Source organism: Sorex fumeus, unplaced genomic scaffold, assembly GCF_029834395.1.
Source record: "Sorex fumeus unplaced genomic scaffold, SorFum_2.1 ptg000107l, whole genome shotgun sequence".
Classification (NCBI taxonomy): domain Eukaryota; kingdom Metazoa; phylum Chordata; class Mammalia; order Eulipotyphla; family Soricidae; genus Sorex; species Sorex fumeus.
The window spans coordinates 2,752,408-2,777,630 of record NW_026606164.1 but is presented as its reverse complement, the minus strand read 5'-3'; the positions used below and the strand labels follow the sequence as shown (position 1 = coordinate 2,777,630).

The window sequence follows — 25,223 nt, the reverse complement described above, 5'->3', positions numbered from 1 at the left end:
TAAAGTTTGGAGTTCCGGGGCTGGAGAGATACACAGTGGGTAGGGCGTGTGTCTTTCACGTGGCCATCCCGGGTTTGAGTCCCAGCATCCATATGGTCTCCTGAGTACAGAGCCAGGAGTAACCCCTGTGAGTGCAGAGCCAGGAATAACCCTTGTGCATCGCCAGGTGTGATCCAAAAAGCCAAAAAAAAAAGTTTGGTGTTCCTCCCCTCCAAACACAGGTGTGAGGTGCTGCGTCTCGCTGAGCAAGCAGAAGGAAAGCAGAGAGCTCGGGCCCAGTGGTTGATGCAGATTGCTGGGCCGGGCCGTCGAGCAAGGGAAATTTGGGGATCTCTGGGACCCTTCCTCGGGCCCAGTGCTCTCCGGGGCCCCTAGCTTGGTCGTGTCCTACGAGTTGGGGGCGAGCCTGGCTTTGTGCTTGCTTTGCGTTTGGACGGGCAGGTGGGGTGTTCAGGGCCCAGCTGCTGACACCTGATCCCGCCCTGGCCAGGTGGGAGGACGGAGATTGGCGGCTGGCCCCTGAGATGCCCAAGATAACCAGTCAAGGAGATAACCAGAGTCAATCCCAGTCGAGTTGGGTGATAGGCTGAGATAACGCACCGAGCCGCTGAGGCAGATCCTGTCTGGAGACGCTCGGGCACCTTGATCCCAGGCCGGCCTGGCCTGGCAGGGGGCGGAGGCGAGTGGGCACCAACCAACCTCGGCGTTTCCGTGGCTCAGAGCTTCCGGGCCCTTCCGCTTGCTCTGCTGTTGTTTTGATTTTGGGTCACACCTGGACATGTTCCGGGGTCACTCCTGGCTCTGCACTCAGGACTTACTCCTGGAGGTGCTCTGGGGTCCCTATGGGATGCCGGGATTGAACCCAGGTCAGTTGTGTGCAAGGCAAACGCCCTCCCCGCTGTACTAGAGTTCTGGCCCCGTGGCCCAAAACTTAAAGAAAAATCCTTGCTGGGGTTGCCCCGTCGCTGGCGCCCTGTCAGCCTCGTGGGTCTGCACACGGCCTCGAGTGGCCAGTGACAAGGTGCGCCCTCCTGGCCTCCTGCTCCCCAGGGCTGCTCTCTGCCCGGTGCTCCCGGCCCTGCAGCCCTCAACTCCTGCCCTGTGTTCCCTCCTCCTTTCTGTGGTGTCCCCCTCCTCTCTTGGTGGCCCTCCCCCTGGGGTCACCCCCCTTCCTGCGTGGTGCTGGGACAGCAGAGCTGCCTGGTTTGTGCCGGCTTTGTGCCAGGTGCACATGTGACCCCTGGGACTTGGACTCAGGACCTCATGCTTGTGAGGCAGTGCTCAAAACCCCCTCTCGGACATTCCTCCCCTCCAGGCTGAAGGAACGTACTTGACCCACGTTCAGGCTCACACCTCTGCTTCCTGCCAAATCACTGCCGGCCACTAGCAGGCCAGGACCCGTGTGCCACGCCTGTGTGAAGCAGGGACGTTCTGGGGCGTGAGCCTGCTAGCGTCTTTGTCATGGACACATGTGGTCCCATCACAGGATTTAGGGTCACGGTCCAAACACAGGAGCATGGGGGTGAGGGGGTCGGGGCATGTTTAGGCCGGAGACTCTACTGGGCTCACACACGGCACTGAGTGCTCAAGTCTCAGGGAGACAGTGAGGCTCAAACACATTTTCTTTCGCGCTGTTTTTTTTCTTTTTTTTGGCTTTTTGGGTCACACTCAGGGATGCTCAGGAATTACTCCTGGCAGTGCTCAGGACTGGTGATCGAATCTTGGTCAGCCGTGAGCAAGGCAAACCCCTCCCCACTGTGCTCTCACTTCAGCCCCTCCTTTTGCATCTTTTTGTGTTTTTTTCAGAATTGATTGACTTCCTCGTAGCGTTTGCTGGCCCTGACGTTCTCTGTAGAGTCCCTTGTTGCACACTGTGTTTCGTGGGCACCTTGGCATCAAGACTTGGCGCTTGCCTGGTGCATGGCTCACCCCATAGGTCCCCCTGAGCACCGCCAGGAGTGATTCCCGAGAGCAGACCCAGGAGTAACCCTGAGCACTGCCGGGTGTCCCATAAAACAAAAGGAAAGAAAGAAAATAGGTATCCTTGACCGGAAAGGTAGCCCAGGGCCAAGGAGCCTGCCTTGCCTGCGGCTGACCCCACCCCACCCTGTACGTCACCCCCCCCCCCCAGGTCCTGCCAGCATGAGCCCCGATGACTGGATCAAAGTCGGCCCTGAGCACGGCCAGGTGTCCCGTCCAAGTGTCCCGACCTGAGCCCCCAGGTTAGGTCACTCCACCCTCCCCACCTCCCCACCACTCCCCCGTTCCTGCTCACTCATCCTCGAGGGGACCCGCACTCATTCAGCTTGTGCTCCCATCCGAGCAGGCCAGGCCAGACTCCTCTGTACAGCTCTCAGGCCTTAGTGGGCTGGGCCACTCCCTGGCCACGGTGCGGCAGGTGTTGCTCACAGCACTGGGGTCACAGAGAGCAGGGCTATCAGGGTCGGGCTCAGGGCCTCTGCCCTGTCGCTCTGCCCCTCCGCCCCCGCCCCCGCCCGCCCATAGATTTTATGGCCCAGCTCCTGAGGAGGGCCCTGGGCACAGTCACTGGGTCCAGGTCACACTCGGGGGACGCCGAATGACCTCAGTTGGAGATCTGTAACTGCCAAACATTTGTCAAACGTTTTCTGAAACCACTTTCTCAGGGCCCAGGAGTCCAGAACTGGGCCCCGCAGGGACCAGAGGCACATTGGCCAGCTAGTGCTGGCATCTGCAGGGCAGCCCTCCGGAGCCTCAGCCGGACCCTGGCATCACGAAGGGTGGCGCCTGCCCCTTTAAGAAGGGCCCATGATGCCCTCCTCCTTGCGGAATTCTCATTCTACCTTGGAACATTCTAGACTCCAAGTGCCATTTTCAGTCTCTGTAGGAGACTGGCACGAGCCTGTTTGGCAGAGCTCAGTTCTTTAAGCTGCGAGTGCAGTGTGACACAGGTGAATCTGAGTCTCTGGGCTTTTTGCCCGCGTGCGGGTGGCTTTTTTCTCTAACAGTTCTTTAGTGTATGATAGTTTTTAATCTGTAGTTCGTTTAAGTTTTTTTAGTAGTTATATATATATATATATATATTTTTGGGGGTGGGGGTGGGGTGGGGTGGGGTGGCCATACCTGGCTGTGCCCAGGGGTCACCCTGGCCGGCTAACGTCCCTGTGCTGACGGAGATCGAGCCCAGGACAACTGGATAGAAGGCAAGTGCCCTCCCCACTGTCCTGCCTCTCTGCCCCTTGCGGACTTTTCTATTCAATGTGGAATGACTCTGAAGTCAGTGGGCCCTCATGGGGGGCTGATGAGAAGCAGAGGAGAAGATGTCACTCCCCCGGGACTGGCTGGAGCGCTGGCACTGATGAGCGCGACGAGCCCTACCAGCCACACGACACCCACTAGGCCTTCCCGGGGTCTCGGGCCGGAGTGAGGGGTTGCCCTTTTCAGGGAAAGGGAGTCGATCCTCGACCTCCTCAGGCCCCCGGGCCTTTGTCCTTCTCGCAGAAAATCATTTCAGGAGATGAGCATGAAGCAGGAACATTTTATTTGGAGGCTTTTAGGAAGGGGAAATGAGGGAGGGAGTAACATGCTCGAGAGAGAGTGCGGCTTCTCCAGAGGCGCAGAAAGCCACTGAACACGTTAGGTTGCCTGGTTGCGTTCGGTCCGAAAGTCCACACCTCAGGAGGGGAGAAGCCCGTGACATGACCGACCTCGTAGGCAAGAGCAGTCCCTGGGCTCGGGCACACATGAGCGCCCTCCCTTGGTTCAAGGGGGCTAATCTCGGGTTTTCCCCAGGCTGCCCCTGGTGGGAGTTTCTAGCTACCTAGAGTCCGTTGCTAGGGTGGTTGCCAAGGGGGTAGAGTTGAGTGGTCCAAGGTCCTCTTAGAAATTCCTTTCCTGGCCTTTGTTCCTATTCCCTCGGGGGGTCCAGCCTGCTCTGGGCCTCCTAATGTGGGTTAATTTTGACCAGACCTTGGGTCCCGTGCCCTCAGGTGGTCTTTTGGTGGCCATGAAGCTATTGTTGACTTCCTCGGAGTTCCATTGCCATGACGACGCTTCCCCCATCCACATGTCTGCCTCAGTTCTGTGGGTTAAGAAATGCAGTTAATACTGGCTTGTGGTTATCAAACTTGGGCACCGTCACAAGGAACGAAGGAAACGCCAAAACCTCCTTCGCTCCCCTTTGGCGCAATTTTTTTTTCTTTTTGGGTCGCACCTGGTGATGCACAGGATTTACTCCTGGGTCTGCACTCAGGAATCAGTCCTGGCAGTGCTCAGGGGACCATATGGGATGCTGGGAATCGAACCTGGGTCGGCCACGTGCAAGGCAAACGCCCTACCCACTGTGCTATCGCTCTCCAGCCCCCCTTTGGCGCAGTCTTGCTGGGCCCTTTTCCCTGGCACTTCTCAGCCCATAGAAAAAAGTGTGCCTGTTGCTTGCCTTAGCTTCTGTGTGTAACCCCGGGCCTCTCACACACATACATACGCACACATGCACACACAAGACCAGCCATCACTGCTGAGTCGCCTCCCGGCTAGTCAGTGTCTGGACGGGAAGGTGGTCAGTGGCACTCACAGTGCACAGGGACGATTTCTGGCTCCTGAATGTGTTTGGGGGTGGGTGTGATGCCAGGGAGGGCGTGAGGGTCAGCTGCCCGCAGGGCAAGTACCTGTCCCCTCTGCCCTCTGGCCCTGAATCTGCTGTTGTTTGTTTGTCTGTTTGGGATTGAGTTTTTGTGCAGGAATGGCACTTGGTGGGCTCAGGGGGCTGTGCGGGAGGCTGGGGGTCGCACTCGGGGTGGCGAGTGTCAGACTGGCAGCTCTCTGGGCTCCGGAAGCTGCTGTGGTCACTCCCGTGAGACAGACTCTCTCCTCTGCTCTTCAGAGATTTATCCCTGAGAACGAGTGCGCCTCAGAAGGCCCCACAGTGGGCTCGACAGTCAGGGCCCGGTAGTGGCCGCGGCAGCGTCTGACCACCTGACCATGAGTCTGCTGAGGCCCAGCGGGCTGAAGGCCCCCACCAAGATCCTCAAGCATGGGAGCTGGGCCCTGAAGGTGCCCTCGGCCGGTAAGTGCGCTCAGCCCGGGCCAGGGGAGACTCATTTCCACCCGGGAACCCCCTCCCGAGTCCTCGCCCGGGAAGGGCTCCCTGAGCTGTAGGCACGTTCATGGCTCTGGGGACAGCTCTCACACACGAGTCTCACGTTCTGTGACTTTAGTGTCACGGCAACTGGTGACAGCTGAGGCGACCAACACGCTCCCTCCTAACTGCTAGCCCCCTCGCCCGGGCTTGGGGACAGGCTGAGGGAGGTGGACTCACCTGGACTAAAGGGCCTCATTGCCGGCCGTAGCCACAGTACAGTGGGGAGGGCAACCGGCACCCCATGGGACTCTCCAGCCTCAACCTCACATGAGTGACCCTGAGCGCAGAGCCAGAAATAGGCCCTGCGGACTGGCTGGAGTGCTCCCCCCCTAAAAGAAAAAGAAGATGGGCCAGTGGACACAGCAGAAATAAGACACTGTGTTGGAGCTTTCTCCTGGCTTGGTCCGTAGCATCACGGGGTGTGTCCAAAGATTTCCCCTCAGCTGCCCAAATATGACTGTGGCCTGGGATGCTGCAGTAGGTAGGCACGTCCCCTTCACGGCGGGCCCGGCCAGGCTTCACCACAAGCAGCCCCCGGCATTGGCTGGGAGTAGTCCCAAGCACTGCTGGGTGTGGCCACCCCCAACCACACTTTAACTGGACCTGGACAGGCCCTTCCTGACCCTTCTGACCCTTCTGACCCTTTCTGCTGTTCCAGCGGCTGCTCCCGTTGAGAAGTCCGTGCCTGGGGAGAAAACCCCCAGCGCCCCCTCCTCGGAGACGCAGGAGGAGTTTGTGGACGACTTCCAGGTCGGGGAACGAGTCTGGGTGAAGGGGAACAAGCCTGGATTCATCCAGTTCCTCGGGGAGACCCAGTTTGCCCCTGGTCAGTGGGCCGGGATCGTCTTGGACGAGCCCATCGGCAAGAACGACGGCTCAGTGGCGGGTGTGCGCTACTTCCAGTGCGAGCCGCTGAAGGGCATCTTCATCCGGCCGTCCAAGCTGAGCAGGAGCTGGCAGGCCGACGATGAGACCAACGGCCTGCAGCCAGCGCCTGCTGCCCAGGCCACACCGCCCCTGTCGGCCGCCCCGGCCCCTGCGGCCGCCCCGAAGGCACCCCAGCCCTCCGCGAAGGAGGCACCGGCCACCCCTCACATCAGCAACCTGACCAGGACGGCCAGCGAGTCCATCTCCAACCTCTCGGAGGCTGGCTCCCTCAAGAACGGGGAGCAGGAGCTGAAGCTCGGGGACCGGGTGCTGGTGAGTGCCGAGGGCAGCGGTCGCGGGTGGGTGTCCATTCGCCTGTCTGGTCCATCAGCTTTCCCAGACTCGCGGTTTGGGTGGAAGCACGAGCAGCCAGGACACCTGGTCCTGCACTTTCCAGCGTGATGGATGCGTGCGGGGATGCTGCCAGTTTTACCAGTTTAGCCAAAACAGGGTGGAGGGGTCATGCCGTGGGGAGGCCGTGTGCTTTGGATGCCTCTGACCCGGGGTTTAAGTCTTGGTCCCATGTACAGTCCCCCAAGCACATCCCGGAGTGATCCCTGAGCACCAAGCCAGAAGTAAGCCCTGAGCACTCTGACTGTGACTCAAAAAACAAACCAATGAACAAAGTTGGAAATCGGTTCCATTGCTCTGGTTTGTGATGTTTGTGTTTGGGGCGTCACAGGGCTCACCCCGAGCCGCTCCAGGCCATTCCGTGCGCAAGCCCTGAGCCGTCTCTCCAGACGTGTGTGGTTTGGTGTTTGGGCCACACCTGGCCATGCTCAGGGCTTCCTCCTGGTGCTGAACTCAGGGATCTGGTAGGGCTCAGGGGACCATCTGGGGTGTCGGGGATGGACCCTGGGTAGGCCACGGGTAGGGACCCGTCTCCGGAACATTCTCAAGAGTATGTTTTGCTGTCTTGGTTGCTCGATCTTCAGACTCAGCACCTGCTCTTGGGTTTCTCTGAGCAGCTCCTGGAAGGCCTTCGGTGGGGGCGAGGGGGCACCCTTTGTGAGATGAGTTTCTGGTGGGGGTCACCAGGTCCCTGCACATGGCATCCTCAGTCCACCCCAAGCCCATTCCTCTGCACAGCTCCCCTAAGCAGAGGCGCTTGGCTGTAGACAACTGTTCTCCCCAGCAGAAGCACTCAATAACGCTTTCAGAACCCGTGGGAAGCGGCCGGGAAAAGTCACCTCGGGGACGTCTGAGGCGGGCGGCTCTGACCAGACAGACTGGGGGCTGGCCCGGAGCCAGTGGCTTCCCGGGGACCACAGGGATGGCCATCGCCAGGCCGGTGTCAGAGCTGTGGAGGCCGGAGAGGAGAGCTGTGCAGGCGCAGGGTGGCCCTCGGAGGGTCCTGGAGGGTCACGGTCAGGGTTCAGGGATGGCCAAAGAGTAACACGGGGAGGGAATTGGAGCTGGAGGAGACTCACGGTTTAAAGACTGTTTGGGGGGCTGGAGCAGTAGTACAGCAGAGAGGGCGTTTGCCTTGCACTCAGCAAACTGGGTTCCCCGGTATCCCATAGGGTCCCCTAAGCATCGCAGGAATGATTCCTGAATGCAGAGCCACGACTCACCCCTCAGCATCGCCAGGTGTGACCCAAAGACCCAAAGAAGAAAAAAGACTTTTTTTTTTTAACTTGCATTCACAACCGTCCACACCCGGACATAGGGACACCAGTGTCGTTGGAACAAGGGAGCGGGGACACTGCCACTGGCTCTGCGGTGAATAACTCTGATCAGTTATTCATTTATTGGTGGTGGTGCTCAGGGCTGAGTCCTGGCCCTGTGCTCAGGGACCACATCCGGGCAGGTGTGTGCAAGGCCAACGCCCTGCCCGCTGTGCTGTTCCATCGCTCCATACCTCAGCTCGAGCACGCCTTTCAAAATGAAGTTTTTGAGGGTTTTTTTGGGGGACCACAACCAGCATAATGGCTGTTTTCTGAAAGAAGAAGGGGGAAAAAAGAAAACCCAAACACTTTCTTTGGTCTTTTTCCTAATTCAAGGAAGGTTTGCTTGGCGCTCCACGGCCTAACGCAGCCGTGGTCAGGAGGCCGTGGCGAGTGGGGGCTGGCCTCGGGGCACCGAGGCGAAGCTCCCGTGCAGGGCTGGCGCCCTCCCGGCTCTCCAAAGGGCCTCCTGCCCTTTGCCCCATTCTTCCCTGCGCACAGGAAGTCCAGGTTCTGCGCCAGCTGGCCCCGATGTTTACGTGACTGACCTCGGAGGAGCCCTTCGGAGGCTCTGAGACGGCTGTTCCAGCCTTAGGCCTGTGGAAGGCGGTCCCCTGCCCCTGGCACTCCCTGTCACTGGCAGTGGACAGACTGCCCCCATGCTTGTGCTACTTTGGTTCTCTCTGGAGACTCAGGGACCCTCAGTGGGCTCACTGGAAATGCCCAGCTCTGACCTCAAGTCCCGTCTGTGCTCGCAAGTAGGCAGGGGTCGCAGAGCGGGACAGTCAGTCTTATGGTGTCTCAGAGCGGGAGGTCACTCTGTCCGTCCTGTGGCGTCTCAGAGCCCAACCGTGAAGAGCTTCTCCGGGCTGATGTGCGGTGGTTCTCCTGACCTTGGGAGATCACTTCCCTTCTCTCCAGCTGAGCTCTGACAGAATGTTCTGGAGACAGGCTTGCAGCAGTTTTGGGCAGATGATATTTCCAGGATATAATGTCAGGGTCTTGAGAGACTTGACTGCCTTCCAGCTGTGCTGTTCCAGGAGGCTGTTTCCGGGTCAGGGACGGCATGTTCTGTGCCAAATTCTTCGCCGATGAACTTTGCAGCCTCTTCTCAGCCCAGGGCCACCACCCCAGCCACCTGTCTCTTGTTCTTTTATTCCTTGTCACACTCACAGTGCCCAGGGCCCACGCGTGGCCACGGAGGCTGTGCCAGGGCCTTTGCACATGGCACTTCAGGACTCACAGAGACAGTCCTGGGTGACGCTGCTACCCCTCGTGCTGCGAGTGACCCCCGAGCACGTGAACCCAGTCCTGCCCCAGACCCGAAAAAAGAAAACCGCGCTCTCAGGCATTATTAGTTGAGGTCTCTCTCTCTCTCTCTCTCTCTCTCTCTCTCTCTCTCTCTCTCTCTCTCTCTCCCTTTCTGTTTTGACTTTTTGGTTTTGGGGCCACTCCTGGCAGTGCTCATGGGTCACTCAGGCTTTGCACTCAGGAATCAGTCTTGGCGGGCTAGGGGGACCATCTTGGGTGCTGAAGATTGAACCCAGGGTGGCCACACACAAAGCCAGTGCCCTTCCCCCGGTGCTCTGGCCCTTTTTGTCAGCATTCCCGTCAGTGTCCAGCGCTGTGATTCTGTTTTGCTCTGCGTCCCGGGGGCCAAGCATCAAGCCAAGGCATAGTGAAGGAGAACTGGAAAATCGAACTCCGCTAAGATATGAGAACAGTCATTTTCCTCTAGCTGGTTTCTGGCTTAATTGTTCTCCAGCGGTGGGGTTGCCACGGCTCCGCTCCCACACCCACGGGGCAGCGACCCCCTCGCCACACCAGGTGGCTGGCCTGGGTCAGAGATTCCCAGGGGTGTGGTCAGCCAGGCCACCGGTGTAAGCGAGTGGGCGTGAACGCCGCTGCCTTGCATGGACACTGAGCAGCAGCGTCTGCTCACCCTGTAGGGGTTGCAGGGGGAAATGGCACCTTGACCTTTGGGGTTTCTTCCGGAAATCCCTACTCTGAAGCCAGAATGTTCCTTCGCGGGGGTGGGGGCGCTTTGCGCAGTCCAGAGTGCCTGACCCGCGTCCCTCTGGCAGGTGGGAGGCGTGGAGGCCGGTGTGGTGCGCTTCCTCGGGGAGACGAACTTCGCCAAGGGGGATTGGTGCGGCGTGGAGCTGGACAAGCCGCTGGGCAAGAACGATGGCGCCGTGGCCGGAACGAGGTGGGTCCTCCTGCCCCCCCCAGACAGCCTGGGGCAATGCACGGTGCCCGGGAGGCGCTGAGGAGACTGCAGGCCACTTCACTTGGTTCTTAGGCGGGGCCACTTCCGGTGGCACTCGGGGACCCTGCAGGGATGTGGGGACAGCCTGGGGCTCCCACATGCAGCTGTGCTTGCCCGCAGGAACCCCCGGGCCTGCTGTCGCCCTTCAGATGCCGGGGAGGCTGCTTGGAATCGCCCTTGGTTTGCGCGGTGGGGGTGGGAGGCGTGCGAGGGAGTGTGTGTGTGAATGTATGAATGTGTGTGCTTCGGAGTGTGGATATGTATGTAGGAGGGTGTGTGTATGTGAGCGTGTGAGTGTGGGGCTGTGAATGTTGGTGAGGGCATGAGCATGTGAGTGTTGTTGGGGGTGTGAGCATGTTTGTGAGGGAATGAGAGCGTGTCATTGTTGGTTTGAGAGCGTGCAAGTGTTGGTTGGGTGTGCGTGTGTGTGACTGGGGCTGTGGGAGTGTGGGAGTGTTTGTTGGGGTTTGAGTGTAAGTGTGTTTTTGTTGGGGTGTGAGTGTGAGTGTGAGTGTGGGACGTTGGGAGTGTGGGAGTGTTGGTTGGGGTGTGAGTGTGTGAGTGTGGGGCTGTGGGAGTGTTGGTTGGTGTGTGAGTGTGTAGGAGTGTGGGAATATCGGTTGGGGTGTGAGTGTGTGTGTTAGTTGGGATGTGAGTGTGTGAGTGTGGGGCTGTGGGAGTGTTGGTTGGGGTGTGAGTGTGTAGGAGTGTGGGAATATCGGTTGGGGTGTGAGTGTGTGTGTTAGTTGGGGTGTGAGTGTGTGAGTGTGGGGCTGTGGGAGGGTATGAGTGCTTGTTGGGGAGTGAGTGTGTGTGAGTTTGGGGCTGTGGAAATGTGGGTGTGTTTGTTGTGCTCTGAGTGTGTGTATGTTGGGGTGGGAGTGTGAGAGTGTGGGAGTGTTGGTTGGGGTGTGAGTGTGTGTGTTTCTTGGGGTGAGTGTGGGAGTGTTTATTGGGGTGAGAGTGTTTGGGAGTGTTGGTTGGGGTGTAAGTGTGTGTTAGTTGGGGTTTGAGTATGTGTGAGTGTGGGGCTGTGGGAGGGTATGAGTGTTTGTTGGGGAGTGAGTGTGTGTGAGTGTGGGGCTCTGGAAATGTGGGAGTGTTTGTTGGGGTGTGAGTGTGTGTATTTGTTGGGGTGGAAGTGTGAGAGTGTGGGAGTATTGTTTGCGATGTCAGTGTGTGTGTTCCTTGGGGTGAGTCTGGGAGTGTTTGTTGGGGTGTGAGTGTGTGTTGGTTGGGGTGTGAGTGTGTGGGAGTGTTGGTTGTGTGTGAATGGGTGTTTCTAGGGGAGTGAGTGTGTGCGAGTGTGGGGCGGCTGTGAGCATGTGGGAGTGTTTGTTGGGGTGTGAGTGTGTGTGTGTGTTGGGGTTTGAGTTTGTGGGAGTGTGGGAGTGTTGGTTTGGGTGTGAATGTGAGTGTTTGTTTTGGTGGAAGTGTGAGAGTGTGGGAGTGTTGGTTGCGATGTGAGTGTGTGTGTTTCTTCGGGTGAGTCTGGGAGTGTTTGTTGGGGAGTGAGTGTATGTGAGTGTGGGGCTGTGGAAATGTGGGAGTGTTGGTTGGGGTGCGAGTGTGTTTGTTGGGGTGAGTGGGAGTGTGAGAGTGTGGGAGTGTTTGTTGGGGTGTGAGTGTGTGTGAGTGTGGGGCTGTGGAAATGTGGGAGTCTTGGTTGGGGTGTGAGTGTGAGTGTGTGTTGGTTGGCGTGAGTGTGTGGGAGTGTTGGTTGGGGTGTGTGAGTGTGTGTGTTTGTTGGGGAGTGAGTGTATGTGAGTGTGGGGCTGTGGAAATGTGGGAGTCTTGGTTGGGGTGTGAGTGTGTTTGTTGGGGTGAGTGGGAGTGTGAGAGTGTGGGAGAGTTGGTTGGGGTGTGACTGTGTGGGAGTGTGGGGCTGTGGGAGCGTGTTAGTTTGTGGGGGTGTGAGACTGTGGGACTCAGTGGACTCCGCGGTCGGCGCCTGTCTCTCTTGCCAAAGGTGTCTTTTGTCCCCCCCTCCTCGTTGTCCGCAGGTACTTCCAGTGTCAGCCCAAGTACGGCTTGTTTGCTCCCATTCACAAAGTCACCAAGATCGGCTTCCCCTCCACGACACCGGCCAAGGCCAAGGCGGCCCCCGCGAGGCGTGTGATGGCCACCACCCCCGCCAGCCTGAAGCGCCGCCCGTCGGCCTCCTCGCTCAGCTCCGTGAGCTCCGTGGCCTCATCCGTGAGCAGCAGGCCCAGCCACACGGGACTAGTAAGCAGCCCCCTCCCCGCCCTGTGCGATACTCAGGCCCCCACAGACTCCCAGGCCCCAGGGGCGAGAGGCGGAACAGGACCGGGTGGGCTGGGCAGCTCCGGGGGGCAGGCGAGTGGCTTCCCAGCCACCACCGGTGACAGGAGCAGGGATGGGCCTTTCCTCCGGTGCTCAGGGCTCGTCTCCGGCCCCAGGCTGCCGTAGCGATGAAGTGGGGAAGCTGAAGGGGGCGTCGGAGGGTCAGAGCGGGACCCAGGGACTCTGGGGAACGCTTGGCGCTTGGCGTTGCTTGTTTGCTCTCTCCGTCCCTCCCTGCTCCCTCCTGTCCCTCTGCACCCCTGTCGACACAGAGGGGCCTTGACTTCTGTCCATTGCGGGGCCGCAAGTCAAAGCTGGGGCCTCGTGGCTTCTCCCCTCACGTCTCTCTGAGTCCTAAACACTAAAGTGTGTCCGACTGTGCAAGGGTGTCCTGAGATATTGTCCACAGGGAAACGGGCCCACGATGGAGACGTGTCCCGGGGGGCTGGCTTTGCTGGGGGCTGCGCTTCCTGCCGCCCCCTCTGCTCCCTGCATTGACCCTCGATGCGGAAGAGGAGGGAGTGAGTGTGTGTGCAACGGAAGATACAAAACAGGTGACACGGGAACGGGAGCCAGGAGGCCGCGCGCCGTGGGCACAGGCCTGGGGCCAGTCCTGTCTTGCTTGACCACCACCAGGTTTCTCTGCCCTGCCTCCATCCTCACGTCCGACTCCTCCTTCCCCTCGCCTCGCCATTCAGGAGGGGAGCAGACTCAGAAGCCCCTCGCCTTCCCTCGCGAGCCAGCCCGTTTGTGGAATTCGGTTTTCTTTTTCTGCTTGACTGTGGGCCACACCCTGCAGTGCTTGAAGGGGCCGTTTGCAGTGCTGGGGTTGAGCCGGGGCCTCCCACATCCGAGCAAGAGCCCCACGCCTGAGCCGTATCTCCAGCCTCCCCCTGCTGTCTTGTTTTGTTCTGTTCTGGGGTCACACCTGGCAGAGCCCAGGGCTTTCTCCCGCCTCTGTGCTCGGGATTATTCCTGGCGGGCCTCCGGGATTGAGCCTGGGCAGCGCTGGGGCTTCGCTCTCCAGCTCTTTGGCCCCTGCCTTGCATATCTTTACGCAGGGTGGAGCTCACTCCTACACTGCACATCACCGTTAGCACATATGACAGGAATATAGAATGAGTCTGTGTGGCTTCATGGAAGTATACACCCACAACGTAATTCCATACGTGCACACACAAGCGTTCACACACACACAGGCACTCATACATGTACACGTAGTGCATACCGTATATACACAGGCTGATGGGTGTATACACACAGGCACGTACCTGCATAGACAGAACGCGCGCACGCACACAGCTGTGTGTAGACATGCCCACAGGAACGTACGTGCACGCATACATACATGCACACAGGTCCGTGCGTGCCCTGGGGGAGCCTCCCGGTTCGCGTGTTGGCTGAGTTGCTCTTCTGAGGTACCAGGCTCCCACAGAGGGTCCGGCCTTGCTGGCATGGAGCCTGGGGCCTCACACACCATGCGCAGGGCAGAGGCTTTGGCATCAACATCCTGAGTTCAGCTCGTGGCCCCGACCTTGCCCCGCCCCTCAGCACCGCCTCCCCCCATACCAGGGGTGCTGCTTTCTCCCTGCTCCGGCGCCTGAACCTCGCAGTCTCGTCTCCACGGTTGGCTGAAAGAAGCCGTTCGCTCCCGTGCTCGTTTCCTCAGGGAGCTGTCTCGGGCCCAGGAAGCGCGTGCGTCCAGCCGGCCCCACCCGCTCAGGCCAGGAGGCTCGGGGAACACCGCCGCCCACCTTTCCTAGTTTATTTTTGCTCTTTGGTTTTGGGGCTCACCTGGCAGTGCTCAGGGACTCCAGGCGTGGTGCTTGGGGGCTGCTCCCGGTGGAGGGGGTTTGAGCCCAGGTCTTGGTGGAGACCCCCAAGGCTGTCAAGCTCTTCCCAGCCACCCCTTGAAATCAGAGTTGACTGCAGTTCCCGGCAGCACTGCACATGGCTGGGCCCGAGAGCTCGTGTGCTCCTAGAAATTTTATTTATTTATTATTTGGTTTTGGGGCCACACTCAGGGGTGCTCAGGGCTTATTCCTGGCTCTCTGCTCTTGGGGTCACTCCTGACAGTGCTGGATCTTGAACCTCTGAAAGCACCTTCCATCCCCCAAAAAAGAAATCTCTTTGGCCCTGGGGAGAGCATTTAATCTGACCAATATACTTTAAGTGTATTGGGGAGTCACGGCCAGATCCTTACGCAGAGGCAAGGATGACCCGCTCCCCGGACAGAACCAGGTAGCTCGAGAGTTCGCAGCAGGCAAAGCAGCAGTGGACAGCCTGGGCCCTGCTGGGCCTGTCAGTCAGCAGGCAATTGGCAGCAGCTCAGATGATGCAGGGAAGCGGCAAGAGCAGGGCGATGGGTCAGGCGTGGCCGGGCAGAAGGAGCAGACGTCCTCGGCCACCCCCGCCCCAGCGCCCGCCACCGTGTGCCTGAAGAATGAAGACCAGGTCCCGCTGTGTCCCCGCCTGCAGGGGCCGTTGTGCCGCAAGGAAACTGGTCTGCAGAGCGACCATGAGTGACCACGAGCCCAGGACAGAACGGACAGGACCCCCGGTCCCCGCGGCCCTCCAGCCCACTCCCCTCCCCTCCTCACTGTCTTTGCCTCTTCTCTCCTTCCCTTTGTGCTTGGTCTTCCCCTGAGCTGCCCTTGCTGTCCTGCTCGCTGGGCGTGAGCCTTCACACATGCTCACCCACCACTTGTTCCTTTTTTTCCTGGATTTTGGGCCACACCCCAGCAATGCTCAGGACTTACTCCGGGCTCTGCACTCAGGAGTCACTCCTGGTGGGCTCGGGACCCTATGGGGTGGGTACCTGGGATCCAGTTCGGGCAGCGGCGTGCAAGGCCAGCGCCTTCCCCGCAACTTTACCATTCTAGCCTCTCATCCCCCCTTTCGAAGGCAGATGGCACAGGGGTCTTTTATGGGGTCACACCCAGTGACCCTCAGGGGCACGGGGCCATTCCCAGAGACAAGAGTCTCTGGTTACTGCTATTCAGGCCTGGGGCGGGTGCTGGGGAGAGCGAGGTGAGCTGGAAGGAAGAGGAAGAGAGAAGGGCCAGGCTGCCCTGGGAGACCCTGACGGACCTGCAAGGCTGAAGATGCTGGAGCCGGCCTCAAGCTCATGCCAAGGGCTCAGCCTTAAGGAAGCTCAGGCCAGAGCGGGCTGTGGAGGGGGCTGCCTCCGGCTCTGCAGAAGAGTCTCTGGATTCCCACGAGGCCCGAGGTCAGTGGAGCCCAGGTCCCGTCCAAGGACCTTCGGGAAGGTTTCAAGACGCTTCTGCTGAGAGTCGCTGGCCCATATGCACGGATGCAGCGCTGCTCCATCTGCTTTGCTGAGGATAGCCGTGTGCATGCCCGCGTCCGCCACCCCCACCCCCTTCACGTCTCTTTTTCCTTTGCAGTTGCCAGAAACCTCCTCTCGCTATGCCTGCAAGATCTCCAGCACAACCGCCCTCCAGGAGGTGCTGAAGGAGAAGCAGCAGCACATTGAGCAGCTGCTGGCCGAGCGAGACCTGGAGCGGGTGGAGGTGGCCAAGGCCACGAGCCATGTGGGGGAGATAGAGCAGGAGCTGGCCCTGGCTGGGACGGGCACGACCAGGTGACGTCTGTGCAGACGGCAGTGCTGGGGCCAAGAGACGCTTGCGGCAAATGCTGGGCGCGACCTTGGTGCAGGCGGTGCAGGGAGAGGCCGTGGGTCCCCGTCTGCCGTCGTTGCGGTGGCATCCGGCGCGTGGTTTGATCGCATGCACCTTCTGCTCACCCCGTGGGGGTTCAGGGAGCGCCGAGTTATCCCCGCTGGTGCTTTCGTGGTGTGGTTCCCCCCCGGCCTTCCAGAAACGCTGCGGCTTAGGTGGGAGACGTGTTCAGCATGCCGCGGTGGCAGGTGGCGGTGCCAGCCCACAGAGGGCTGTCGGGGGTGGGCGAGGACACTCACGCGCAGTTGCCTCCACAGCACGTCCTGGAGCTGGAGGCCAAGATGGACGAGCTGCGGGCCATGCTGGAAGCGACCGACTGGGAGAAGGTGGAGCTGCTGAACCAGCTGGAGGAGGAGAAGAGGTGAGGCCGTGCCAGGAGCTGGGGGGCTGCCTCGGGTGGGGTGCTCCTGGCCTTCCAGGGCTGTGAGAACCACAAACTAGCGGGTGCCCAGTCCTGAGAGTGGCCTCATTGGGGGGGATGGGGGGAGCTCACTGGAGCCCAGCCACCCCCGGCCCTCCCTGCTGTGTCCACGTGGCCTGGTGTTCAGGAGACCTGTACTGGGTGGCCGGGAACTGTCGTATCCCAGTGGGGCCCTGTGGGAGTCCCTGGGGTTAATCCTGGGCGGGAGGAAACCCGCAGCACCCATGGGGCACGGCAGCAGACAGGCAGGGCTCAGGCCAGGCTGCAGACAGACGGACACGGGGTGCCGGCCAAGACGGTCTTCTCAGATGGGCTCCCGGCAGTGTGGTGCCCAGGGGCACTGCCAGTGCCCGGCTCAGCCCCTCAGCTCCACATGCCGAACTCGCCACGTCCCCTGGGAGCCCCTCCTGCCCCCCCGCCCTGGCCCCGAGTCATTTGCTGCTTCTCCCCCAGGGGCTCAGTTGTTGTCCCGATGCGGGGACAGGCGCTGGCTGGGAGGGACTGGCACGCGCACCTGGTCAGTCTCTAACCACCTCTGTTAGCTGCGAGGCAGAAAAGGCTGATATGGCACTGCGCCTGGCGTTGGCTCGACAGAGCTTCCTCCTGTAGCCTGCGGGTACCACCCAGTGCTCACAGCCGAGGGGACTCGCTGACTTTCTCTTTTTTCTTTTTGGGTCAACCCAGCGATGCTCAGGGGTTACTCCTGCCTCGGCACTCAGGAATTACTCCTGGCATTGCACAGGGGACCATAATGGGATGCTGGGAATTGAACCCGGGACGGCCACGTGCCAAGACAAATGCCCTGTCCGCTGTACTCTCGCTCTGGCCCTCGCTGACTCTCTCAGCCCTCCTGTGTGTGGAGGCGGGGGCTGGGTCAGGCGCACATCTACAGGATGGTGGCCCTCATGGGGGGCAGCAGTGACGCCCCTCACAACTCTCCCTCTCCCCCACAGGAAAGTGGAGGACCTCCAGTTCCGAGTCGAAGAGGAGTCCATCACCAAAGGCGACCTGGAGGTAAAGCCCGGGCAGGTCCCAGAGGCTTGCAGGGTGCAGGCAAGGATGCGGGGTGGCCTGGCCGACCCCGCCGGGACCACTTCTGCTGGAGACTCCGAATCAGACAGGGATACCAGGGGTCATGCACCTGGCAGGGCCCGGCGGAAGCACCTCTGCTCCTTGGGGCCGGAGGCTGCTGTTGATGAGCGTTTTCCTCTCGTTCTGACAGTTGGGTCTACGCCTTTGCCTCAGCTTTGATTTTCAGTCGAGCAGCACAAATCAAATCCTTTAGAACCCCAGTTTATTGGAAGGTATTCCTTGAAACAAGAAAAAGCAAACAGTCAGTTTGCAAAAGAATAATTTCTATTTCTGCTTCTTTTCCTTCCTGTTTTAAGTTCATGGAAATTTTGTTTTCCCACCAGAAGGAGGTGAAGGCCCTGCAGGCGGCCTCCGAGAAGCTCGCCAAGGAGAACGAGGGGCTGAGAACTAAGCTGGACCATGCCAACGAGGAAAACACGGACGTGATCGCCCCGTGGAAGTCCAAGCTGGAGACGGCCATCGCCCCGCACCAACAGGCCATGGGCGAGCCGAAGGCGTCCGTGAGCCGGGGCGTGGGCGCCGAGGCGGCCGAGCTGGCCGAGCTCAAGATGCAGATGGAGAGGCTGCAGTTCGAGTACCAGCAGGAGGTAGAGAACTCGAAGGCCCAGCAGGTGGCTGAGCGTGCAGCGCACGCCTTTGAGCTGCAGACGCTCAGGTCGCGGCTGGTCAGGACAGCCCAGGAGCAGAAGAACAGCCTGGAGGCCGCGCGGGCCAAGCTCGACCAGACCGAGGACCAGCACCTGGTGGAGATGGAGGACGCCCTGAACAAGCTGCAGGAGGCGGAGACGAAGGTAACGCACCTGGAGGGGTTGCGGGCCATGTGTAGGCAGCAAGCCCAGGCCCTGGCCGACGCCACGGCGCAGCTGGAGGCCACCCAGCAGAAGCTCTTGCAGCTCGATGGGCTCCGAAAGGCCAGTTCCGAGGTCAATTGGGAATGGAGAAGCTCAGGCAGCAGCTCCAGGTGGCTGAGCAGCAGATTCAGGAGTTAGAGAATGCAAAGCGGGCCGAGAGTGGCAGGTTGGTACCCGGGTGCCCTCGCCCACTTCCACGCTCGCTCCCTGCATGCTGTGTGTCTGTCTGCTCGCCGCCGTGTTCCGGCTTGGTGCTGACAGGTCTCCCGGTCACGTCCCGTGCGGTTCCCTCTGATGGGACTGAGAACGTGTCGGCACGATTCTGGGACTGTCATTGGTCCCCAGCACCCAGATGCCGTGCAAGCCTTGGCCCCGGCTAATTGGGCCCGTCTGGGGTCTTTCTGAAACTGAGAACTCTTCACAAGGCCAGTGAGAAAACAAGATAGGAGCCCCCAAAGCAAACCTCTGCCCCCCCCCCTTGGGCCCCCTGCGTACTCGCCGAGTCCGCCCAGACCCTTGGGCTCGAGTCTGGCCGCAGGGTTCTTTCCCTGACCTTGCTGACCACCTGCTCGTGTGACTGGCTTTGCCAACCTCTCCCCGAGGCGCCTCAGTTTCCAGCTGGTGCTCAATGCCTCTGAGCCTCTGAGCTCCCTCAGGGCTGGTGACGTGGCCCATCTTGGTATTTCTCATTGCCGGCCCCTCCCTGCCTGCAGCACAAGCCCCTGCCCAGCCCTGCAGAGATTTCATCCCTTTCAGCCTCTAAGGGGTGCTTGGGCCAAGTCCGCCTTCCAGCATGGCCTCCTGCTGGCCACGGACATGGACTCTCATGGTAGCCCTGACCCTGGGGAAGGACAAGACAGTGAGATCTGGGCCAAGCCGAGGAAGCTGCAGTTCTCACCCAGGAGCCCCTTGGAAAAATGCCCTTTAACTCCTATAGGATTGTGGTGGCAGGACGCACCCTCCCAGCCGCCCCCCACTGACCCCCATGGCGCTGTGCGCTTTGTTGAAGAAACTTCTCTGTTAGCCAAGATGGAAGGGCTGTGGGATTTGTAGACAGGACTGACAGACATAACAGAAGGACCCAGAGACCCCCGGGAGTTCCTCTCAGGACTCAGGACTCCTTAGCTGACATTCCAGAAACAAACAGAATCAATTCCTAGGACACAGCAGGGCATAGTTGAACCACTTGTTCGCATCAAGATGTAACAAACGTCACGTTCTGCTGTCTAGTGGATTAGAGGTTCTTCAATTTAAATTTCATATTGAAACCCCTCAAACTTTTAAAGTCACAGACAAGAAACTACAAGAAAGTAAATCTTGGGGGCCAGAGTGATAGTACAGTGGGAAGGGCATTTGCCTTGCACACGGCCTACGTGAGTTCGATCTCCAGCATCCCATAGGGTCACTGTCATTGTCACTGTCCTCCCTTTGTTCACCAATTAGCTCAAGCGGGCCAAGAAAAAAAAAGATAACATTTTCTTCCCTCCCTTCCCTCCCTTTCCCTTTCTTCCCTGTTTCCTCCCTCCCTCCTTCGTATCCTTAGCCTCCCTCCTCCCTTGCTTACGTCCTTCTTCCTCGCCAAGCCATGCTCTCGGCTCTGGGGTCCTCCCGCCCAGCAGTAGTGGGTCTTTCAGCTTGTGGACCGATCTCAGGCTCGCCCAGTGGTGCTGCAGTTCCAACTCGGGCCTGGTGTGTACTCCAGCCCTTTGTGCCGTCTCCCCGCCCCTGGAAAGTCAGTCTTTCTCATAGGCTTTCTTATTTTCTGGTCACTCCAAATGTAGGTCTAGAAAACGCCTCTGTTTGAGCCGTTTTCAGTAACCACTAGACAGTCATCACCAGAACTGACGGCGCCAAGGCCTTGGCTTTGAGAACTTCAGGCAATCGCACTCACCTCACGCCTCTGTTTTTCGGGGTTGTGTTGGGTCATGGGCTTCTCATACGTGCTTTCTGTTTTGTTTTCCCCTTCCTGTTCCTGTTCGTCCCCTTGGTCCATTCACTCCATCCTTGTCTCTCTGGTAGGCCGAGAGCCTGGCCGAGGAGCTGCAGGGGAAGGAGCTAGCGCTTCGTAGTCTTCAGGAGAACTTGAACGAAGTCAGTCGAGTGAAGGAGGCTTTGGAGAAAGAGCTTCGGAGTTTGGTGAGTACCAGGGGAGTCGGACGCTGATCTTTACATTGCTGAGGGCAAAGCGAAGCCTCCTCAGGCGAGCTCGGCCCTATCGCCTCTGAGGCTCACATTGTGTGTGTGTATGTGCTGGTGAGCAGAGTCGCCGTGTGTGTGCGGGTATGTTTGTGTGTTTGTGTGTTTGTGTGCATTGTATGCGTTGTGTGTGTGTGTGCGCGCGTGTGTGCTGGGGGCAGGCAGGGGGCCCACAGCTGATGGTGGCCCCCGGCTCCCCGCAGGGGGAGAAGGTGGACGTGAGCCGCAGCCAGTCCCAGGCTCTGCAGGCCGAGCACGCCAAGTCCACCACGGAGAGCCAGGCGCAGCACGAGGAGGCGCTGCAGGCCCTGCAGAAGCTGCTGCTGCAGGCGGAGGAGAAGCTGCAGGCGGTGCAGGCGGAGAACGGGAGCCTGCTGCGGGAGGTGGCCGAGCTGAAGACGCAAGCCGACAAGGCCAAGGTGTGTGGGCGCAGGGCCGCCGTCTCGGGGTCGGGCTCTGTTGGGGGCCTCGGCCTGCAGCCTCAGACACTTCCTCCGTCCGTTGGCGCCTGTGAGAGCCAGAAGGGGGTTGCTCCCGGGGCGCCCGGCAGAGCACATAGAAGCCCAGGGACCCCAGCTTGGGTTGTCTGTTTTGTTTTTAGCTTGCTCAGTAAGTTCAGGCCTTCGTGTTTTCACTTGACTGCTCAAAGGCATTTTTTCATGTATCAAAGAAATGTTAAGGTTCGAAGCTCAGTGGGGAGAAATAAAGCGGCTGGAACTAGTGCAGTGAGAGGGCACTTGCTGTGCACGTGACCCACCGGGGGATCCCCAGCATCCCCCATGGTCCCCCAAGCACCCAGGAGGAAGCCGTGACCTCTGCCGGGTGTGAACCCCAAAACAAGAAGGAAAATAATGTACACACACATATATGTGTGTACATACATAACATGTACATATGTGTACATCTTTATATCCATATAATAAGTGTATTTTAATTCATATGTACATATTTTGATACATTTTCAGTTTTACACACTTGGTCCCATGTATAGTTTATACATATATGTGTATGCCTATACATATATGTGCTTGTATGTATATGTGTGTGTATACATATCTATAAGCCAGTGGAAAGAAAACGGAACCGAGCTTACATCAGAGGAAACCAGGGCTGCTGAGCGGCGGCCATGGCCCGCGTGTGTGTTGGTGCCCGGCCTCTTTCCACCACGCACCAGAGCCAGGGCTACGTCTCCTCTCTGGACCACCTGCACGGCCCAGTTCTGTGGCCAGCAGCCTCGTGTGCATGCTCAGGTCAGTCCCATTCCAGTAACCTGACCGTCAGCGGTCAGCTGCCCAGCGCACGCCAGTAGCCTGCTGCGGCTCATGGCTGCTGAGCTGGACAGAGAAGATAGCCCTTGCTGCAGAAAGTTCTGGAAAGTACATGGCGGTTAAACTATGGTGTGCATTGAGACTCAGAAACGAAGACGCACAACCCGTTGCTGACGGGCAGGGAGAGCAGGTGAGGGAGACTCTGGCCCGTGTGCGGCCACTCCTCCTGGAGCCCCTGGGCCCCTCCCAAATTTCTGCAAACACTGCCCTCCCATTGTTCATCGATTTGCTCGAGCGGGCCCACTAATGTCTCCATTTTGAGACTTGTTGTTACTGTGTTTGGCAAGCAAAACCTGTTGGCTTCAGTCTCCAAAGCTTGGTGGATTAGTCTGGATTTTCTATAAAGTGTAAAACTTTTGGGACTAAGTCCATTTCCTGCCTCTGTTTGTCCCTGTGAAAGTCGTTTTGCAAGCAATGGTTGCTTTTCCCTTCCCCTCCTGCACAAAGTTCAACAACAAAATACTTTTTGTAGTTCTTTGAATTGTACTGGAAACTAGTTTTTTAATGCATCCCTTCTATGACAGAGTGATGGATTTTGTAATGGAATAATTGAAGTGGGGGGAAAAATCTTATGCCCCAATGTCAAGATCCAACTGTACTTAAAACTTCCGGGGAGCTGTCAGGAATAATTTCAGACGGCATTTCAAAAATAAAATGGCTGATAGTAGAATGGGTAGTGCTGCCTTGTACTTGGCCAACCCGGGTTGATCCCCAGCATCCCGTATGGTCCTCCGGCCCTGCCAGCAGTGATCCCTGAGCACAGAACCCTGAGCGAGACCCGAACACCACCAGGTGTGGGGCCCCCATCCACAAAATAGGCAGGTAGATATGTTGACCCTGTGAAGCTAACTGCGTTTGAGCCTCTCCATCCTGCGAGTGTGTGTGTGTGTGTGTGCGTGTGTGTGCGTTTGTGTGCGCGCACGTGTTTGTGTGTTTGTGTGTGCATGCACGTATGCACGCGTGTGCAGGTAAGACTACTCTGCCATTTTCATTTCTGGTGTTTAGGCCACATTAAGTGCTTGGCTTGCTTGTGCCTGCTTGATCTCATTCTTGTTTCCGTTCTTGCCCGCTTTTGTTTCTGTAGTCATTAACTTACCTAATAACATCAGAGGAAATTGAGCTGATGTCGGAGGATCGCAGGGCCCTGAGGTCAGAGAATCAATTGCTGGCGAAGGAGAAGCTCTCTCTGAAGTCAGAGAGAGAGTCATTGCTATTGAAGTTGAAGGAAGCGGAGGCCAAAAACTCTTCGCTGCGGGAAGAGCAGAGGAAGCTCTGGCTGTTGAACCAAGCGATTCTTTTCGATAAAGAGAAGGTCATCGAGGCCAGGCGGGCCGCAGAGAAGCTCTGGCAGGAGGAGCAGCTCGGCCGAGAAGCCCTCGAGGCAGAGAAAGAGAAAGTGCTGGAAGAAGCCAGGGCGGTGCAGGAGGAGCTCCAGAGGGTGGGCGCGGAGAACGACGCCCTGCAGGTCGCCAAGGTGGGGCTGCAGGCCCTGGTGGAGGAGCTGCAGATGAGCAAGAGCAGCCTGGTGGCTGAGTGTAAGAAGGGCCTGGAGGAGAGGGGCCAGCTGGAGGAGCATGTCAAGAAGCTGGTTCTGGAGAACCTATCCCTGGCCAAGGACAAGGACAACATCATCCAGAAGCTGCAGTGCTCCTATCATGAGCTGGCTTGGGATCAGAAGTCGCTGGTGCAAGAGATCGCGGAGCTCACGGCCGAGAAAGAGTCGGCCCTCGAGAAGCAGTTGGAGCTCGACAGCCTGTGCGTGTCCCTGAAGCTGGAGCGTGACGGCCTGGCTCAGAGGAACAAGGAGCTGCAGCTCGAGAAGGACCTGCTGCGCCAGGAGCAGGAGAAGCTGGGCGCCAGCCAGGAGGCGGCGCTACAGGCCAAGGAGCTGCTGGGCACCGAGGCCAGCTGCCTGCGCACGCAGCTGGACGAGGCCACCAAGACCGTGCACAAGGCCGAGCTGGAGGTGCTGCAGCAGGAGCTCCAGGGGCTGGCGGCCAGCCAGGGCGCCCTTGAGGCGGCGCTGCAGGAGGCCAGGGACGCAGCCCGCAGCCTGGAGAAGACACACGCCAGCGTGCTGCAGGCCAAGGAGGCGCTTGACGCCGAGCGGCAGGAGGAGTGCCGGCGGCTGGCGGAGGACAGGCTCGCGGCACAGCAGGCCCTGGCGCAGGAGCGGGAGGCCCGCGCCAAGGAGACCCAGGCGGCCGCCCACGAGGCCAGCCAGCTGCGAGGCCGCCTGGGGCTGCTGGAGCAGGAGGCAGAGGAGCTGCGGGCGCGTGCCCAGGGGCTGCAGGCCGAGCACCTGGACCTGCTGGAGGAGAAGGCGCGGTCACAACAGAAGGTGGCCGAGATCCTGCGGGAGAAGGAGCAGCTGGCCAGCAGTTACTTCCTCCTCCAGAAGGAGGTCAGTCGGCTGGCCCAGACCAGCAGCCACGTCTCGGCCAACCTCCTGGAGGCCCAGAAGGAGAACCGCATGCTGAAGAAGGACAAGATCAGGCTCACCTTCAAGATCAGAGAGCTCAAGACGCTGCAGTCTTTTACGGTAAAGTGGAGCAGGCCCGACCCCCGTTGGCCCCGGGCACCCCCTTTTAGCGGTTAAGAGGATTGCTCTTTGTGGGCACAAGGAGAGGTGCACCCCCACGGAACCCGTGTGTCACGGGCTGTTTGCTGCGGGCGCAGGGACAGCTCGTCACCACGTGCCTGGTGACCTCTAGGACAAGGCATAAGCTGTGAATAAAACCGAGAAAGGACAGTATGTTCATTTCCGGGGGGAGTTCTCACGGAAGATTGCACTGTGGCTCTTCAAGACGTAAGGGAAGGCATGAGAGAGGCACTAAGTTGTAAAGCAAAGCAGTGTCTTCCGGGGGGACTTTGAGCGGTTGCCCTGAGTCTGCTCACTTGGGTCTCGGGGGTGCCCTGTGCCACCAGCAGTGTGCCCGGTGCAGGGCAGCCTGGACTCGAGGGTGCCTGGTGCCGGGCAGGTGTTCTCTCTTCCCAGCTCACTCAGGGTTTGCCTTTCTCCCACTCCCACACCTGTGCTCACGGCTCACATCTCCTCTCCTTCCTTTCCCCCCTCCCCCCAATGCTTTCCACCCAGGCCTGCTTAGCTGTCCGCTCATGTCATTTTTATTCTGTGTGAGGAATGGAGGCTCTTGGGAGCCCTGGGCTGTTTCTGGGTGTCAGTCTTGCTGCTGAGCGGCTCAGACGTGAGTCCCCGCAGGATGAACCGGAGCCACTGTGGCAGGTGTGGGTGGTTTGTGGGGCATTTCGTGCTGTGTTGTGCCACTGTTGCCAACCCCTCCCTGCCCCCCCCCGGCCTGGCTCAACGAGGTTTCTCTCTCCAGGCTG

At 59.2% G+C, this 25,223-nt stretch overlaps 1 pseudogene; it reads left to right on the top strand.

The window, feature by feature from the left end:
* Positions 1–4,959: 4,959 nt before the first annotated feature.
* Positions 4,960–24,688, top strand: LOC130042676 (CAP-Gly domain-containing linker protein 1-like; annotated as a pseudogene).
* Positions 24,689–25,223: the final 535 nt, after the last annotated feature.